Source organism: Osmia bicornis, chromosome 13 (assembly GCF_907164935.1).
Source record: "Osmia bicornis bicornis chromosome 13, iOsmBic2.1, whole genome shotgun sequence".
Lineage (NCBI taxonomy): Eukaryota > Metazoa > Arthropoda > Insecta > Hymenoptera > Megachilidae > Osmia > Osmia bicornis.
This window is the reverse complement of record NC_060228.1, coordinates 6282433-6302136: the sequence shown is the minus strand read 5'-3', so window position 1 is coordinate 6302136 and position 19704 is coordinate 6282433. Positions and strand designations below refer to the sequence as shown.

Sequence of the window (19704 nt, the reverse complement as noted above, 5' to 3'; positions counted from 1 at the left end):
GATACTCATAGGAAGATCTGACAGCTCTTATTCGTGACATGGAATATATGAAAAAGTCAGAAACGCCCCACGTGACTTTAAATGAAAATAGTAATTGAACAAAGAATAGAAATACTGTAAGCGCTTGTTTTAATTACGTAATGGAATTTCCGACGGATAAAAGCTTCCTTGAAAAACAGATTACATTAATCCGCGGGGAACTCATTTGTCGTTTGTGAAACGAGATACAGTGATTAATAAGAGGGTTTCAAAAATAATTGAATAAGTCCTGCACAGAGGATAATATATGTGCAGTATTCAGTAATTTGAAGTAAACTAAAAAATAGAAAAAGCATGAGTTTCTCTATACGATCAATTTAAAATGTATTAGCATTTTACTGTCTGCAAATTTTATTTTCATTGTAAAACAAATCGTAATTCGTCGAAGATAAAAAATTTCAAATGCACCATCCGACTGTTTTTCTTTGAAATAGTTTCGAATGCTAACTAAGAATTCGAATGTAAACAAGACCGTAAAAGTCCGTTTAATAAAACGAAGAGTATCGTTAAACCATTTTGTAGATGCATCAAATTTCCTCAAAGTATTTCAATGGAAATGAGAGTGCGCCAACGAAACGAGCTACGGAATTTTGAGAATTTTCGTTCGAAATCCCGGAAGGATTTCAGAAAATGCTTCGCTCTCTCCTAATATTGAAACTAAACAAATCGAGGGAATTTTAGTTTACGCTACATTGGAAAGTTTCTTGCAAATCGAACGAGCCAGAAATGAAGGGTTCTGCGAAACTTCGATCGTTTCGAGTCTCAAACGTTAACCATGATCATATAACACGAAGAAAACGCTACAACTTGTGTTGTTAAGTATCGGAACATCGTTGTAAACAAAAGTTGAATAAAGCAACTTCTGTAGGAGCGATATTTTTCCTTGGTAAATTCTGTGTTTCGTGTCTTGCACAGCGTTATAAAGTAATTATGCGCGACAAGACGCTTTCTACAAAATAATTTCCTCGAGAAATGAAGAAATTATTATTTTTTATTCTTTGTACATCGGTGTTCTTGGACATACAAATACATACACATAAATTGAAAATAAAATGGCATCTAAATTCCTAATTAACACATTTCTATATGGAACGATCAGGTATCGTTTCGATATTTTTGCATAAAGTATAATAAAATTAATTTGAATTGGAGAAAAAAAGGGTCAAGATGAAGACAAGCCGACAGGCATTTGAACGGGGTGCGATTTTTATCGGATACAGAAACAGCCCTCGCCGCGCGTTACTCTTTGGCTCCTTCAAAATCTGTGTCAACGTTCATTAAAGGCGTCGTTCTCGCCAAGGGAGAGGGTAAAGAAGGGACAGGAAACCGTAATGACCCGCGCGACCGGTGAAAATTCATTCAATTGACTCTTTCATCCCTCGAGTTTCTTCCTTCCTCGGGTCGTTGCGACGCCAGCGGCCATATTAAGTGTGTCGATGGACTTTCGTATCTTATCGTAATTATCTTCATCGATATTCGATGAAGAGAGCTAGTCGCGTTGATTTAGAACGGATACGGTCAGCGTTTCGAAATGAATACGTAGGATCGTGTACGATTATTATAAACTTAGAATCATCGTATAATTAGAAAAAAATAATATCAAAATTAGAGTATTGGGGTCAAGGTAAAAATACGTGGGGCGAGTAAGTAGAGTAAGTTGTCTAATACTTATTTTAAGATATAAAAATAATTGTAATACTACAGACTTACATTGAGTATTGCTACGAAGTTTTATTGTTGTTCGCGCACTAACAACTGATGGAATGTGAAACTATATTAGAACTGGAAAGACTTTGTTTACTCGGCTCGCAGATCGTGTCTTGACTCGAGGAAGGCTCGGGAACGAATGAATGTACGATCGCGCTTCGGCACGTCTACCGTCGTTTGTTGATATTTCGAATGTTTCGGCAAAGGGATTATCCCTTCTCGAGCGACGTACCGATTCTATTCGGTACACTGACCTATTATGACTCAAAGGATCCTGAAGCTGATAAAGATTGACGAATTACCTTGATTATCTCAATTTTCTTTTTTAACCAATGAATTATTAAAAGTAATATTCATGTATATCTAGATCTCATCCTTTGAAAATTTAAAAACTAAATAGCTCGAGGTCGACTAAATTAATCGTAATTACTGCTTTAATTAAAGAACGCGAGGATGAAACGGATGTTTTTTTTAAGTATAATTCTTCCTCTATGCATACATTTCTTCTCCACAGTTTTATATCTAAATTATACAGAACGTTATTAATTTAGTTACGAATTTCCAAGAGCGAAAGCAATAATTTCGCCGGATTATGTATCAAGTCAAATTCATTACGTATAGAACAAATTAATAAAGCTTGTTGCAATATTATATTCAACGGACATATGCGATTTTAATTACAGTGCTCGTTACCGATAATTAATTTGGAAAACTTTTTTCCCAAGTTTCCCGACAGTAACCAATTCATGAAATACTTTCAGTGTAATTTATTCATCGATTTTCACGAAATTTTGTAAAATCCTGGGTTCGTTGAATTAGTCTTTTATTCTTTTTTTTTTCAATTTCAAAGTTTTGATTCGGGCAATCTAATAGAGCCGTGAAAGTTTAAATTGGCAGGCAATGATTGCTTTCGCGTTGTGCTCATAACACGTTCTTCATACTTTCCCGACATATTTGAGAGGTGGAACTTAATTGAGACGTTATTGGTGGAAATGTCTATACGCCTCTTTTCCCTTGTTAAAGTTTCAATATTCATGGAACTCCAGATTCAATCTCCATTCCAGACGGCATTTCATTTTTTCTTCGAACTCTACTATTTCTAAGTTCAGCAGGTTCGATTAATTAAAACTTTAGGATCTTGATAATCGCAGTGAGAATGGCTATACCGAGTACATTACGATAGTAATTTCTTAAGGAGATATTTTTTCAATTTAAACTTTCAATTTGCTACTAAATTTTAAAATAATATAATTGTAATTAAAAGCAAATTATATTAAAATAAATATGTATTTTCCAAAAGAATATTATCCTCAAATTTTAACTAATCTTACTAATTACTATAGTTCTATAAAGAATCCAAAAACTTTTCTCTAAGTCGTTTAAACAACGATTTTGATCGTATATCACACGAAACCAAATAACGAACGAATACGAAACGGTTCAAGCAACACGAACGCGAAGAGAAGAAACTTTCGACAGGACATTCGTTACGAGATATGATTTTCGAATTTCTACCCAGTTTGATATTAGTTTAACGACGCAAGCGTTGATAGCACGATCAACAGAAGCATGGAAAATTTTAGTCAACTATCCATCCTAGCTGTTTATCCAGGGAAAAAGCATCTCTGATAAAGGGTAAGGCCAAGAAATCCACGCTTTTATCGCCTGAACACGTACTATCCTTCGTTCTTGTTTTATCGCTTCATATTGGATGTACACAGATTTAATAAGCTGTCGACCGAGTTTTTATATTCACAAAACAGACAAATTTTGCATTCCTCTACGCTTTATTTTTCTGCAATTTTGTTATGAAATATTAATTAATATTATTTACAGCAAATTTCTAGTTTATTATTTAACCAATCATACTATGGAAAATCTTAATTATGATTAACACATACAATGTGATAATTGAATAGTATTGAAATTAATAATAATTATGATGCATCCTCTGAATACAAGAAGATGGCCATCATTGTCTAGAAATCGTCTTGCAGCCGACCAGATTAGAAACCCAACAATAATAACTGTCCTAGTAATGGTAGCGATTATAATGGTACCGAAGACCATGATAATAAGTACAATACATGTGAATTGAAGCGTAATAGAATGGCTATTTGTATAACAGTTTCGTGGAAATCGTGTTTTACAGCTGAACGAATTCATTATACCGTATTTTCCTACATTTGGTAATAATTAAATGTAATATGAATCGTATTTGTTGAACGCAACAATTTATTTAATAAGTAGACACAGCAGAAATTTCTATCGATTAATTGCACAGATATTACACACATTGGATGCAAATATTAACTTTGAAAGCAATGATAGATTGGAGACCAGTAGAATATATTTAATATGGGTAAAAGTATTATTTTAATTAAAGGATAGAATCTACTAATTCTCATAGATCTTGAAAATATATTATTTTGAAAATAAGAAAGCTACATTGATGAAGAATAATATTATACTTCAAATTTTATACAATGAAATTCATCGTTCGATGGAAGGAAGCGTGGAAAATTTTGATTGTAAACAAATCTGAAAGGGTGAACCAGGCAGGTCCATTTCAGGGACACGGAGCACGGTAAACAGGACTATAGTAGCTGTAATTGACATCAAAGAACTATTTTCACGCTCTTTCCTCGCGTTGTGTACTTTGTCGCAAGCGAGTCGCCGAGAAATAAAGTAGCTGACTTGTGAAAATTGACACTACCTATTGTGTCAGCTTTTATCGGGTTGCTTTCTACCGATTTTCATCCTCTTACTGTTCCTTTTCGAACAATTATCAGAAAGCAACGTCTGCGCCATTTTTTAAATCAATTTTCATTCAATGAATTAAAGAGGTACAAATTTGTTTTGAAATCAAAATTTTTGGTTGAATTTTAGGCAGAATTTTTTAAACGTAAAATGAAACCAGAGATAGAGAAAGAAAATAATCAATATCCTTTGAACAAAAATATGAAACGAAACCTTCATCATCGATGACAATGGCGACAGACACATTTTGCATTTCATATGAATACTCTAAAAACTCCAGTCAGCTATTTTTTGCCGATGTTACATGGAAGTCAAAAATTTCTGTTTCCTCTCGAAACCTTTGACACTGCAATTTTTTTTTTTTTCAATTCTTTTCACGGCGTGCACGAAATCAGATTTCAAATACAGCGTATACCTTCTTTTGCCATCGATATTCCCACTGTTGCTGCTACAAACGACCCCTTTTGAATAATGTAGAACGATCGTAGGAGTCGCAATTTGCGATTTTAAAAGCTGTGAAACAATTTTATCGCAGTTATCAGCGAAATGTTGTAAAAATTCCTCATGCGTATCAGGCAATCGTTAAACTCCATACATATTTTGCAACGTTATTTTTGAAATGTTCAATAAAATCGTTTTCACAGAGAATTCTTCCATCCGAATGAAATGTCTGTAATGTTAGACAGATCGTATACTCCACTAGTTTTATTTTTTTTATGAGCAGCAAGGTATTCTTTCTCTATATTTGTAAGAATTTTAGCAGCGCTGTATTTCATTTAATTCCACTGCATCACCATAATTAAATTCTTTATCTGTTTCTCTGTGAAAATTTCTTTCTATTCTTTGTAGTTTGTAAAGCAATTACACAGGTAATGGATAAAGGTCCTCGGGCGATATCCATTGACCACCTCTTCTTTTAAAAATTATTTCTAACGGTAGTAAAATGTTTCCAATAATAATAACACGTATAATCACAGAAGAAAATAATTGTGAGATAAAATAAAGTAAAAGATTTTACTATATAAGGGGTGATGGATAGCACACAGAAACTATATGTTCCAATTAAGTAACCCCAATTAATGGATTTTTATTTTCCGAGCGAAAAAAGCAACTTGTTTACAAAAATACGTTCGGAAATCGAGATAAATTGTGAAGTACCATTGTAAAAACAAGCAATATTGCTACTGCAGGTTTTTTTTATAAATTTTCAATTAACTGCAGGGTGAAGGAATTACAATACCAGTAGTTCTCAGAAGGCAATTTGAAAAGGTTGTTCTAATCAATAAAGTTATATTATTTGACGTCAAAAACTCATATTACCTTCATCAAGGAGAGCTTTGTTTCTTTCTATTTGAATCACATGGCTTTCAATAAAGTTATATTATGTTCTATTTAAAAAAAAATCTCAATCGATCTAACAATAAAATGTTTTCAAGCTAGGTGATTCATTTTGTATACAAAATAGAAGAGCTCGGAAAAATCAAGGTGCACAGCAGATTGGAAGGAAAAAGGAAAACGAGAACGGTTCCAGTCATGGGAACAAGCTCGATGGAGAACAGGTGGCCGATCCGAGCGTCATTCTAAAATCGACTCTCCTTTTTGCGCGAATCCTCGGTTCAGCCACCGCGAAATGCTTGCGAGTAGGATTGGACTCGATTTAAACACGCCGAAACGAATTCGGCCATTGGTACCGATTCAAGAAACGCCACTCTAACCACTCTCGTGAGAGGCCCTCTATAGAAATTGAATATCAGCTGAAGTTCATCGAGCAACTTGCTGGAATTTTCAGTTCATGGCTTGGTTTATGAATATCTTGATTTTTCAAATAAATCAAGAAAAAAAAGATGAAGGTAGTAAAAAGAGGAAATATATACCAGACGAGAGAGTGCACCTTTGAATGAAAAGGGTGAAATTGGTTTGAGCAAAGAAAATTTCAGACCATTTTCAGATTCTTATGGTTATCGTAGTTGTACGGGATAAATTATTGCACACGAGGAAATTGAAATTAGGGATACGAGTAGGGGATGAAAATAGGGGTGCGTGAGAAATTAGAATGTTCTAATTAGTCGGTGTAATATGTGACCATCTATGAAGCTGGTTTTTAACGATGACAGAAGTGAAAGTAATTAGGGGATGGCTAGAAAGCTTTCGGTAGGATAATTTTAACATCTTGAACGCTATGGCAGTGATCCTCGACCTAATTGCAAGATGTAACATTAATATTATATTATTTATGCAAGCTGGTAAACGAAAAGCTTAAAATTACAAATTAAAATATGCTGCTACTTTGCTTGTCAATAATTCAACTAATTGCAATATAATTTGCACAAAGCCTGCATATCTCCATCTAAAATCTTCGGTTTCATCTTTCAGATCACTTTGTGAAGAAAATTTCTTCTCAGATCTTTACCGAGCTTTCTTTATCGGATCGATGGGTTCTTTGCGTTCTATCTTTGATCAATAGATACATTATTACAAGGCTCAAGTCCCTTCGTCGCCAATTTACATTTACCGGATCCTTAACTGGCTCCCTTAGAAGATATCGATAGGCTATAAATTGATCGGTAATAGTAGTAGCTCTCTAGATGCGCTACTTACGGGCCTGAACTGGAGCTTAATTGCAGTCGAACCCAACATAATTGCCGAGTCGAAGGAACGGCGAAGCTCGCTCTGAACGAGTACGGAGGGAAACGGGCTTGGTTATTCCACGAGAATTGCGTGGATCACGTTCGTTAAAAAGCAGAACTCGAGCGTTCGCGTTGTTAAAAACATACCGTTGGCCTCGTTTTCCACGACAGACACACAGGTACAAGTACAAATTTCCGACCTATCGACAGCTCGGTGTCCTGATGCTTTTTCGAACGCCGACAACATTCCAGCACAATTTCACCCGACAACATTCTCCCTTTGTGTCCCTATTTTTTTTTTTTTCTAATTTTTACGCCCCCGTCGCGAGCTTTTAGAAACCGTGAATATTCGTTGCTTTTTTTTTGCGCGGAGGAAAGAACGTGCCAATTTTTCAAGCTGATTGACGGTGAGCGTGGTATTCCCTGAATTGTCGTCGATTTAAATTTGTACCATGCTTTTGTCGTAGGTATGAAATTTTACTCGCCGCCAGGACGACAGAAGAATCAGTTCACCGTGCTCTGATGCAGTCCGCTTTTTTGGAATCTAAATTTTTCATGCGCTGTTTTTATTCGATCAAATTCCGATCGATCGTATTTATAGATTCGCAAGTGATTGACTAAAATCTATGAGTATTAAAGTAACACGATTTCGAGTTGCTTCAAATATTATTTTCATATCATTCAATAAAATATTCAGAATACAAAATATTAAAGTACCTTTATAAAAGCTCGTATTTTCGTTACACTTCCTCTTCTTTACGTCAAAACATTCTAATCGTTCCACAAGGTGGCGTCACGTATCGCGTTGACAAATTCCAATGTCCTCAGAACCAACAGAAGATTCCAGCTTTTTGCGAATGACTTGGAGGGACGATCACGCGCACCATTTACCCCGCCATTTTCGGCCACGTTTAATTCACTCACTAATGAAGCAGAAAACTCGACGCTTTTCCACCGTGACCCTGAGAATTTTCTCGAATACTGAGACACCTCTGAGCGCGTCGAGAATCGATGGAAACGTCTCGTGAAGCTTCTCATTCGGTGGCCCCGACACGAACTGATTTAAATTTAGCACGGACTAGCCTAAATACGCTCCGCTTGGCGTGCAATCCTCCTCGACGAAAAACTGTCGCGACTACGCTGTTTTATTTTCCAGTTTTTCTTGGATCATCGACTGAATCGTATCCCAAAAAGCTTCGAATTGCAGGTCGGATCTTGGAACTCGATTAAAAATTCTGGGCCGGTCGGCTTCCAATTATGAAACTATTATGCTGTCGAAAGTGCTTTCAGTTGTTGAGCGAGAAATTATGAAGTCATTGAATTATAAATTACCCCGCTCGGAATCGGGCGTTTATGCGAGCTGGAAACGAAGGAAATGGGAAGAGAGCAACGAGAATTAATTGGAAGCCGGTTCCGGGTGGTCCATCTTAGACGTGGAAATGATTATTTTCATCAAACACCTCTTGAAATAATCGGTGAAACATTTACGAATAAAAACAGTCCAGTCTGCTACGGACGAGGGAAGTTCAACAAGTGTATTTGCGGAAAATCGTGGGTAAAATTCAGATGAAACTCGAGTAATAAATTTAAGAGCTCACTATAATTTCATTGCTTCCTTGTCTACGTGCGTTAACTGACTAATTACAAATTAAAAACGTGCGTTTTACGCTTCTAACTAATTGCAAGTCCAACTTTTCTGCAATCGAGCGAGCCAGCTGGTTCTGTTACCGCGTCCATGTCAAAGTTAAAGCAACCCCGGCCCTTTAATAGGGCCGCGTGAACCTTTGCAGGGATGTAATTTAATGAGGATTACATTTTTTTAAAAGCGACTCTGGAAAATTCAAGTCCTCCGAGCTGCGGAGGACAGAAGACCGCTGAATTGCGCGCGACAAAGGTTTGCCGGCTGCCTGTTGGGTTTTAAGCAGAAACTTTTATAATAGCTGTTAAGAGGAGGGAACATTCTCAAAGACGCTCAACCGTAGCAACAATGTTAATTATTTTGTGTAGGAAATTACATGAAACTACTTCGTGAAAATAACTTCCTGTGAAAGGGATCATTAAATGTCTTTGTATGCATTATTTCGTCTCGTTCAATTGTGAACAGTGAGAGATTTCAGGATTAAATTAAAGTTCATCTTAATTTAACGAAGTTTGTTATGAAATAAATGTCCCTGGTTGTAATAAACAAGAGTTACTAAACAATTTGCTGTAGGAGAGTATTAACAGAATAACGTCCCAAAGACTCGTCAAATAATTTCACGATGCCTTACAAGAAATTAAGCGAAACTTTTCAATTTGATGCTCACCGTCCACGAGCTAATCCCCCGAACTTTGTCGGGCAATATTGTCGCTCAGCCGTAACGTTCGCTCATGAATCTCTTAAACGTAATCACGCGTGATCCGCGCCGCGTAGTCGCGCGGTCGTATCGTTCAATTTGCGACTGGAACATCCTTTTTCCCCGTCCCCTTCGAAACTTTCCCTACCAACGTAATTTCACCTCGGTTCTGATAGTTACTAACTTTCCGATTGTTTCGCCATGATTCAAATCGGCCAAAAAGGAGGTTCGTTGAATTGTAAAACTTGGATAGCAATTTTGAGCACCGTCGCTGGAAAATTAAAGGCCGTTCCACTACGTAACCGGACGAGCTGAAAATTTTTTTCACCAAACTTTTCCCGCTGTTCTTCGAGCTCGAGGAAAATTGCGTGAGAAGTTTCCACGATGCGTCGTCCTCGATTTCGTACGGAGAGGAATAAAATAAAAAATAAAAAAGAACTGGGAGGCAATTAAACAAGGCAGAAGTCGAACTGCGTAAAAATAAATTGTTTAATAACCGTCGCATGGAAAACGAACAAAGTTGTACACGCGTATGAATATTGAATTCCACGCCACGTTAATCCGATTGCCAATTAACTGTTTCGCATTTAGCGACATCAAAAAGCCATCGCCACGGGATTTTTGGCGCCCTGTTTCGCGCAAATAAATTGCCTGATCTAATATCAACGGGCAAGAATTTGTCGATACAAACATGGTTTCGCTTTAACATCGTTTGAGATTTGGGAAAAGCTCTCTATAATACGGCATTCTTACAACACGATTTTCCACTAACACGGTTAGAGATTTGAAGGAAACCCCATACAACATGGCACGCGATGGGAATTTTCAAGTCCGCGCGCGATCATTGGATAAATGGATGTATTTTATTCGAGTAAACTTGTTCGGTGTGCCGAAACGGGAATGGAAAGTTTCTATTACAATTTATTCAAATTTTCAGAGCTTCGCGAGGCATGTTCATGTTTATTTCAATTGTAAATTACAATGAACCTAGATTTGTCAGGATTTAATTTTAAAGTGTTGCATATTGAAATAAATTTTGTAATTCAGCTTTCTTTTTGTATTATTTCCTGTTTTCGTATAACAGAATTTCTCAGCAACCTAATCGTAGTGTTATACAAGGATTACCTCTATTGTAGGTTTAAATTTATAAATTTCGTGGGGCGGTTCGTGTTCGAAACGTAATCTGGTGAAAGAAAGTCTCTTTACAGAGGATAAAAGAAAACCAAGATAGCAGTCATTTTTCATAAGTATCCTGCTATATAGAGAAAACTACTGGAACGTAGCTGTAGCTCAAAAAGAAATTTAAAGAACGTGTGTTTCTTGTAACTGTTTTCATCGCTTTCGTGTCTCGAATCCACATGTTCTGTACACCTACTGTAATACTAGTAAATTATAATATAGAACGAATTTTGCGACTGAGATAAGCTATAAATTTTCGCAAAGAAAGGTAGAAAAGATAAGCAAAGATGGAAGAGGCGTACGAATAGCATGTGAATGAAATTTTTCTTCGAATAAAATCGTATTTTGTCTCCTTAACATCGTCAGATATTTTTCATTATTTATTGCTAAATTTTACATGGTAGAAACCTATGTCGAGATAACACACGTTGTTTCTGAAAATGTTCTATCTCGTTGTAGCAAGCGTTTGCTTCAAACTTCCTACGCTTCACCCCTTATCTATTGCTGAAGTTTCGGCCAAGTAAAACAGAATTTATTATAATAACATGTACTTAAGTATTCAAGACAAGCTGCATGCTGTTTAAATTCAAACACAGAAACAACTGATGTTTAATTCATTAAGAATCGCAATTTTATTTTACTTTAGTTGGAACAATTGGTTAATTTAAAATATGATTTTAAGAATTGTAGTTGAATTTTTAAAAATTCTTTAATTACAATTTTACTTGACAGAGAAAATTAAGGAGCTTGGCTGAAATTATATTTCTTTAGAATAATAAAATGAAATTTTGGTGGGGTACCAGTGATGGGAACTTTCTAATTATAACAATTGTAGATAATTAATTAAAAATTGACCCAAGTCTGCCAGCTCTTTCCTGCTTCAACCCCCAAATACCAAAATATAAATACTTTTTCCTTACTTGCACCCAAAGATATTGAAATCAGTGCTTTGAGAAAGCAAACACTATCAATGAAGTAGCTATTCTTTGGAATATTGGTTGGAAAAGAGAACTAGTCCAACAAAAGGAAACACAGAAATGGCGTATTCGATTACCATACCAGCAGTCTCGTAAACAAGATTAATAGCGAAGCTTTCAAACGCCCAGTTACAAATTTAATCGATGAACCGGCCATGTTCGCGGAAGTACTAATTCATTGGTCGTTTCTACTACACCGAGAAATTTACTCCAATTGGTAATGAATAATTTCTTGGTAATGAATTCATATCGACTCTACAAAGAAGCATTTTCAAACGAATGCACGTACACTTATCATTTTTCAAAATCGTTCTACCGATTTCAACACATCATGGTAGAAATTCTGCTTCAAGAGAGTTTGATCCGCTACTTGGTTACATCCCTCTTTTTCGCGAAATAATTTCGAACGTCTAGCGAAAAATGCTCGCATATTGAACCTAACGTCTTATTGATGGCCGAACCTGTCCTTTTTATTTTGTCGTAGAACAGGCATGCCTGTTAAAGTGCTTGCCCTAATGGCTTTACCACGTGCAAGCACGTCCGCATTTTTGACTATCAATCATCGTCCCACGCTTGTTCTTTTCTACCATACGTTCCGATCGATCAATGATTCTACTCTTTAACCCTTTCACTGTGAAACTCGCATTTGACATATCCATTAATATGTATAAAAGAAGTATTTTAAATAACTTTAATTTAAAAAGAAATTTTCTGATTTTTTCATAGAATACAGTTAAATGTTCATACTATGAATTTTACCCCATATGAAATGGGCAATCATTGACGTAAAAAACGAAAGTCGGTATTCTTCAGGAATTAAGACCCCCGAATAACACTTCCCGACGAGGCACGATTTAAGGACTTGTAAATTCTAGGTAAGGGCTAACCACTTGAGCGGGTAAACTTTCGAGTTTAAGATCCTCACTTTCGCCCCTAACCATCCCTCTATTCTGTAGAAACGAGTCGAAGAAGGGGAATATGAAATTCCCGTGGCCAGGCTTTATGGCTTCTCTTTCTCTGTTCGTGACTACCTCGTACTTCTATTTTACTACCATCTCTGTGTTTCCCACAGTTACGCAAATGTTTTCCCTTCAATTTTCCCTTATTATGTGTAAGAGAAATCCATAGAAAATTTAAGAAATTCTAAAGATTCTTCAATGTTTAACCATTTTTTTTACATCATTAAATCTTTCAAGAAGAACACCTATAACGCTATGTAGAAAGCAGAAGTTAAAGTACAAAGTACAAGGGTTTCTACAGATTTTTTCCTACTAACCACCTCGTACCTTTTTACCCCTTTACCACTATTTTTTGTCGTTCTACTTACAAGTCTACTTTTTGGTACATTTTACATTATCATCCAAGCTTCATCCCTCCCCATCCCTATCAACTTTTCACCCTTGCCTCTTCTCCTTGCAGTTCCATTTAATATTTATTTCTTATCCTTCTCTGTCCTCGTGTTTCTTTCATTTTCCTCCCTCTAACAATGACTTTCTTTTCCCAGTTTCTTCATTTTCCCAATGTCTCTCTGCCCCTCGTGTCGTTCTCTATCCTCCTCGCCATATTTCCGAGTGTTCTCTCTTTTTCACCCAACCCCGTTTCCCTTTTGTTCTTTAATAGTCGTAGCTTCGGATGTACGTGCCTGACGCGACTTAAGCGAAAGAGCAGCGAAATTTTTCCGTGTCGCCGGGCAAAAGTCTGGCAGGAAAAGATTGACTCACGCTTCGCGCTTTCGCGACTTTTAATAGCGATCGTTTCTTTTCTCCTCCCGCTCTTTTCGTCGTCTTTTAATCGCATCGCACGCGCGTCCCGCTTGAAAACCGTTTTCCCCGCTCTCTGCGCGAACGAGCGAGAAATTTTACGCGGAGCGAATCGCGCCGCGTCTAAAGCGTCCCGCGAGCTGTCTTGTTGGAAAGATTACATGTTAATGGTGTAATTTCTTCGGAAAAATTGCGAGGGGTGGGGCGAATATCCCTGGAAATGAAGGAGAACCATCCAGTGAATTGGACTTGAAACAATCAGACGATTTTTAGGAAGATCGCGGTGAGAATTTTAGGCGAGAAGGCTTTTCGAGCATTACCTATAGACGAGACGAGGAAGAATGATTATTTATGAAACATGGCTACCCCGTTATTTACTCGTTCATAGCTGAGTCAAATATTCCTGTGCATGAATTGACCACTCGACTGAATAATCAATTGGATGGAAATGAGTGTTGCGCTGATCTATCTTCCCTCTTTCCCTCGATAAATCTACCGACACCGGAGAAATTAATATTCCAGAAATTAGTCGCAGCTGTGGGATATCGAGCGAGGGAAAAATTTGAAGTATTTTTGAAAAGCTGGTAGACGAACATTTTTCTCCGAAGCTTGAATTATTCCAATTTGACGTAATTTACAAGTTAACGTTATTTCACGACAGGATCTTTATTTTATTCCTCTCCATAAAAATTTTTTACATATTTTACTCCTTTGTACTCAAACAGACCACCCTCACTCACCATTTGATTTAGATGCAACAATTCAAAGCCCCAAATTGTTATTTCTATATGGTAAACAATTTTTGAGCACAAAGAATAAAACGTTTGATTGCAACTGAATGTGGTTGAATTGGTAGTTTTCAGGCAGTAAAAATTTGGGGAAAAAATAAATGGAAATCAAAGCCCCTTTGTATAAAAACGAAACTTGTTATTTCAATTTAAACGTTTTCCTATTGAAACCCTGCAATACTAATTTCAGCATTGTATCAGTATTATATTTTCTATCGCGGGTTAAATTGTGATATAAATAAAAAATTGTACAAATTATAAATGAAATAAATTGAAACCGAATGTAATAGTACTTTTAGAATTTGTAATTTATGGGAGACAGAGGTAGCAGGCATGAACGGTTTGCCGTTCGTTCGTTAATGATCGCTCAATGGAAACCGTATTATTGCACCGGCAACAATTGCGTCGATATTTTATTGCTGGAATAATTATGTAAAGCGAATTAAACCATGAAGCAATTAATGTACGCGTTTGCAGTCGCAACTGAACGTCTCCTGTTCTACGAACTCCATGTCTATGTTTACCGGCACGTAAATTTATTAGTTAATTACAGGGGAACGGTGTTTATCGAATTCCATTCCATTGACTATTTACGTAATTCAGTGCCGTTTAATTAAAAGCTCCCAGCAATTAACTTTTATATTCATTTTCAAGAACCCTTAACTGTCCTTCTAACGGCGAACTTTTACAACCGACCTCGTATAAATGAAATTTTACTAAAGTTTCCATAATTCGTATAGCTCTATTATGCGATCCTTTTTTTACCTCGTATCCTCTTAATTTCCAAACATATTTTTCTATAAAAATTCAATTGAACCGAGAACCGAGGGGTAAAAACGTGAAGCAACCGACGGTGTTCCATTGTGCTTTGCAATTCAGCTGCGTGCAGTTTTTGCGATAACTAAATGAAAAATAATTAAAAAAAACGAGTCAGCGAAAGAAATATGAAAAACGATATCGATGCCATAAAGTTTTCCGTTTGAATCTATGAAAACCTCTAACCGTCGATGCTTTCTAGCACCGTGAAAATTTTAATAGCCAGTACACTGTTACAGTTTGTACACGTCAATTAAATATCGAGAACGGCTTTGACCATTGAAGGAAGATAGATAGAAAAAAATGGAAAAAAAGTTGAAAGTGAAAATAGAAATATTTTTCTCGTTTTGTACCGCGGATTCAAAAAAATATTGTATTTCCCTTTTTTTTTTCTAACGTCACGTTACCATTATTTTTTGGTGTTTATTATACGTACGTTGTCAGTATTTCTTTTTTTTTATTTGGTTGTATCTCGTTTAAAAATAGACACAATCTTCTACCGTGTGTACCATCACTCGTCCCCATCGTTATATCTGTCCCGGATGAAACGAATTTACCGTGGATTCGACGACGGAACGGAAAATCGTTCCATTTTCGACTTCTCGCTCAAACGAATACGCTGGATTTATAGGCGTCGATGCTGTCGAGCGAAGGTGTCGAACCGTGGCTGATCAGAAGACGATCGAGTTTATTTTTCCGTTCAATGACTCGTCTAGGAAACGCTTCGTTTTGAAATGATGTCGGCAATTGTGGCGGAATTAGCCAATTTCATTACGGCATCGAACAACGTTCCAAACGAGAGAAACAAAATTTAGTGAACAATTTACACAGTTTCACAAAACCATGGATCTGAACAGGTTTTAAATGAATACGAAATGAAGTGAAACATGAAGCAGGAGATTAAAATTACGTAAACAATACGGATAATATTTCTTTTTAATTAATCAAGAATCCTTGGAAAGTAAACACTTTGTTTTTCCTCTCCTGGACATTCAATTCCTCGTAAATTTCATTAGCAGTGTTTATAAACTCGAATAAAAGAATACCATTATTTTTTCAGAAACGAAACCACGTAGGTATTTTATTTCCTACGAAGAACGTCAATTTTTCTAATTTTATTAGAAGTTACGCGACACTGTATTAAGTTGGACAATTTACTACAGAAACGTAGGGAGCATTTTCCATCGCAGACGTTTCTAGTGAAAGGGTTAAATTACGAAAACTGAGAATGAAGGATGATACCTAGCATGGCACGAGCTCGTAACACTTGATACGATTATACGTTATCATGAACTGTGTAAGTTTCCTCGCGCAAGAGAAAGGATGGAAACAGATAAAACCGAGCTGCTCCATTTTCGAATTAAACTCGCGTTATTCTCGTTACGAGCTCGTCGACGTGCATAAAATCGAGCCCCGATATTTCGCGAACAATTGAAATTCTCGCAGATGATCTTTTAAATTCACCAAACGTTCCTTTATCCGAATCAGAATGGATTCTTTGAAAAAACAGCTAAAGGTGACGTTTCCCGTTAACGGAGCTTTTTACGAATCCGTTCGAAAGTTACAAAGATAGAAAGAAGGTTGAACGACGTGGAACAAATTTTAAAGGATCCTCAATCATACAACTTTGCGTTCCTTTTTTAAACTCTACAACAGAACAATGTTCCGGTTCGCTGTTTTATTTGCTCGAAATAAATTACGACGTTTCTGCTTGGTTCCCGCTACCTGAATAAAGTGTTACGAACTGAAAGATTACAGCTGGAAGTAAATTGCACCTTTTGAAATATGTGTTCCTCGCGGACAAGCTCTGGCGATTTATCTTTACACCCTACACTCTTCTACAGTTTGTCTTTATATAAGTGTCGAATTTAAGATCGATGACTGTACACTTCTTCCACTTCCCCTATCCCTTTTATTGTTTTTTTTTTTTTCAAATGATTGCTGCGATATTTATTTTTCATTGCTACATGGAACTTTAATTTCAAATATTAAGTTACCTCATAGCAACGAGCTCTGATATTACACTAGAATTTGATGTACTATAAAAATTTTGGCCATCAAATTTCCTCTCCAAAAGTTAAGTCAATATTACCCGGAACTAAAAATCCCTACATTATCAAACACGAATTGTTCCTAGTTAACACTTCGTTACCGCATTAATTGCACCAGCACGAGGGAACATTAACGAGAGAAGGTAGACCAAGTGTCTCTGCAAACATTACAAACTTTCAGACGAGCCATACGCGGCTTCTTTATCGCATAGTCCACGAAAGTCTCCTAAGGCAATGGACGAGGTAAAAGTAAGTTGGTTCTGCAAGTTCGCCGGAAGTTTGACATGCAGATTAAATTCTACGTGGTGGTTAATTTTAGCAGTCAAGTAGAAATTCTCTTTCTTTCTTATCCGATAACGGCGTTACATCGGGACCTTTTTTCGGTCCGCGCTCTGGCGATGTCCCTCTCGCGAGGAACAAATTCGTCGAACGGAAGGGAATTTGCAAATATGCACGGCATCGAACCGACGTAGAAAGCCGAAATTGAATGGAAACGTGAGTAACGAGAGCTTTCAACATCGAAACAGCACTCGCTCGTAACATTCGTTGTTCCCTTTCGTTCTGTTCACGGCTTTTCTACGCCACGGCTCGCTACCCTCGTATCTGAAGCACGCTAGACGAGACTGCCATTATTTTTCAACGTTTTTAACCTTCGAGTGGCCGCGCAACGAGTTATTGCACAACGGTTCCAACGATGCCGAATAAAAGACCGCGTGCCATCCGGCTTCGGGCGAAATCGCTGAAATACTTCAACAAAGTTTCGTTTGCCCGCAAATATTAATGCTGCACTCAGTTGTGCCGCGATTACCGCTGAAAGCATTGTCAACGAATGTCAATATACTTCCAAGACTGATCAACATCCTTGGTCATTCATAAATTGAGTAATATTTTCCTGAATCTTACAATTCAGTAATTAGAAGATACTAATATAGTAATTAGACTTCTAATATAGTGATTCCTTGCCGTAATCATTAAAAGCCCTGAATAATTTCCCCTTTTTCGAAAGATCCTCTTTCAAAGCTCTAGAATCTGAGAATTATCCATTAGGTACTGTATCATAAAATAGCCAATGAGCAAGGAGTTTCGTGGTTTCCATTAATCTCAGCAACCGAAGTATCCATTGAACGTTTGTTCAGATTCGAAGAGGGCAGCGTCTATCTTTAAAATATCTGCCCGAATTCCATCTAGGATTCCAGTCTATTTCGCTCGGCCGGAAGTCGAGGAATGCGGTTCCGCGGAAGGATTACCGCGGCCGCGAAAACGAAGAAGCCTGGCCAGTAAATTGAAAGCCAATATCTTCGAGTGCTTGGCGGGATATGAAACGTAATAATCGACGATCAGAGCCGAGAAGGAAGAACTCTCGAATCTATCAACGTAGTATCCTCCCGCGGAGCCAGTTTCTCTACGTACGAACGATAAATTTCTACCTTCGCCAACTAAACTATCCGAATTTACTGCAATCACCTCGAGATGGGTACACTGATATTAAAGCCACTCAACGAATCCTTTGTTCAATCGTTTGCCACGAACCATTTACCCACCCATCTGATGTACACCCTTCGAGAACGATGTTCCTGAAAGTTTCAGAGGATTCTACGAGTCAACTTCGCATCGAAGAGTATACAAATTTTTTCTACTTTTCTGTAAATGGAATAACTGAAGAATGAGACGAAGTTCGAGAAGTTGTAAATGGAAGTTCAACGAGAAAACAGAAGTTCCTTTGAAATAAGGAGCAACCGCGGAGTATACGAAGTGAAAGGGTACCTTGTTTGAAACTATTGTTTGAAAATAATATTTGCAGATGAGAGCACTGAAAATTTGTGAAACACAAGTAACTCTACAAAGTTGAGAAGTTTATGGAAGTTCGAATTTATGATTCTTCTTCAAAGAATATTTCATTCTTGCGGAAACATTCCTTTGAAGGACTTCTGGTTACATCAATCGTGAGAGACTGATTTAATCCATTTAATAGTGTAATTGGATTTACATGATGCACATGCTGTTAGCGATACGCTTGTGTATCGTGGAACTAGATAGCTTCGTGCAATCTTGACAAAGTTACGCGGCTGCGATAGCGGCGGAAGGTGCAATAAATTCGACGAAAGTGGAGCACGAAAGCGATCAAAAATACGACTTCCGTTCCGGTAAGTCCTGTTCGCCGTGAAACACGTCCTCGGAAGTGGCGCGAATCAGCCATAGAGATAGCAAGAGTGATTTCATTATGTCACGAGAGGAAATGTTTCCAGGATTAAAAAGCGTACGATTCGAACGTGATATTCGGAGATAAATTTTCTCTTCCTTGAAGTTAAGGAGCAGAAACATTGGAACACTTTATCGAATGCATAAATTCAATCGTATCTAACGTTAAAATTAGCTGACTGATATATTCTATTAGTTACTGTGTCAGAGAAACGAATATGATATTTCTGCATTTGAAAAACGGGGAAAAGTACTTTGGCGTTAAAAACAGGTCGTTCTTTAAAATGTCCTGCTGATTGCGTGTACATCCTGTTTGCCTAGTTTGTCTTATGGATGTTGAAAAGTGCACGACTCACCGATGTAATGGCTGACAATGACAAATTTCAACAGTGTATCGGAAAGAACGTTTGTTGTTGAAAACTTGAAATAACGACAGGGAATTGTTTTGACTTGAACAAAGTAATA

General features: G+C 37.0%; 1 protein-coding gene across 4 annotated transcripts in view; it reads right to left on the bottom strand.

Moving 5' to 3' along the window:
- The window catches only part of LOC114872611 (glutamate receptor ionotropic, kainate 2-like), a 78038-nt gene that overhangs the window by 29474 nt on the left and 28860 nt on the right, over nucleotides 1-19704 (bottom strand). The window contains exon 1 of one of the 4 annotated variants that reach the window (XM_029179973.2): nucleotides 7851-8174. The exons of 2 other annotated variants lie outside the window; for them this stretch is intronic. The gene's annotated coding sequence lies outside the window, so the exon portion shown is untranslated. Of the gene's footprint in view, nucleotides 1-1749; nucleotides 1869-7850; nucleotides 8175-19704 lie in introns of those variants that run through there. One more of the 4 variants, XM_029179976.2, reaches the window with a different exon arrangement.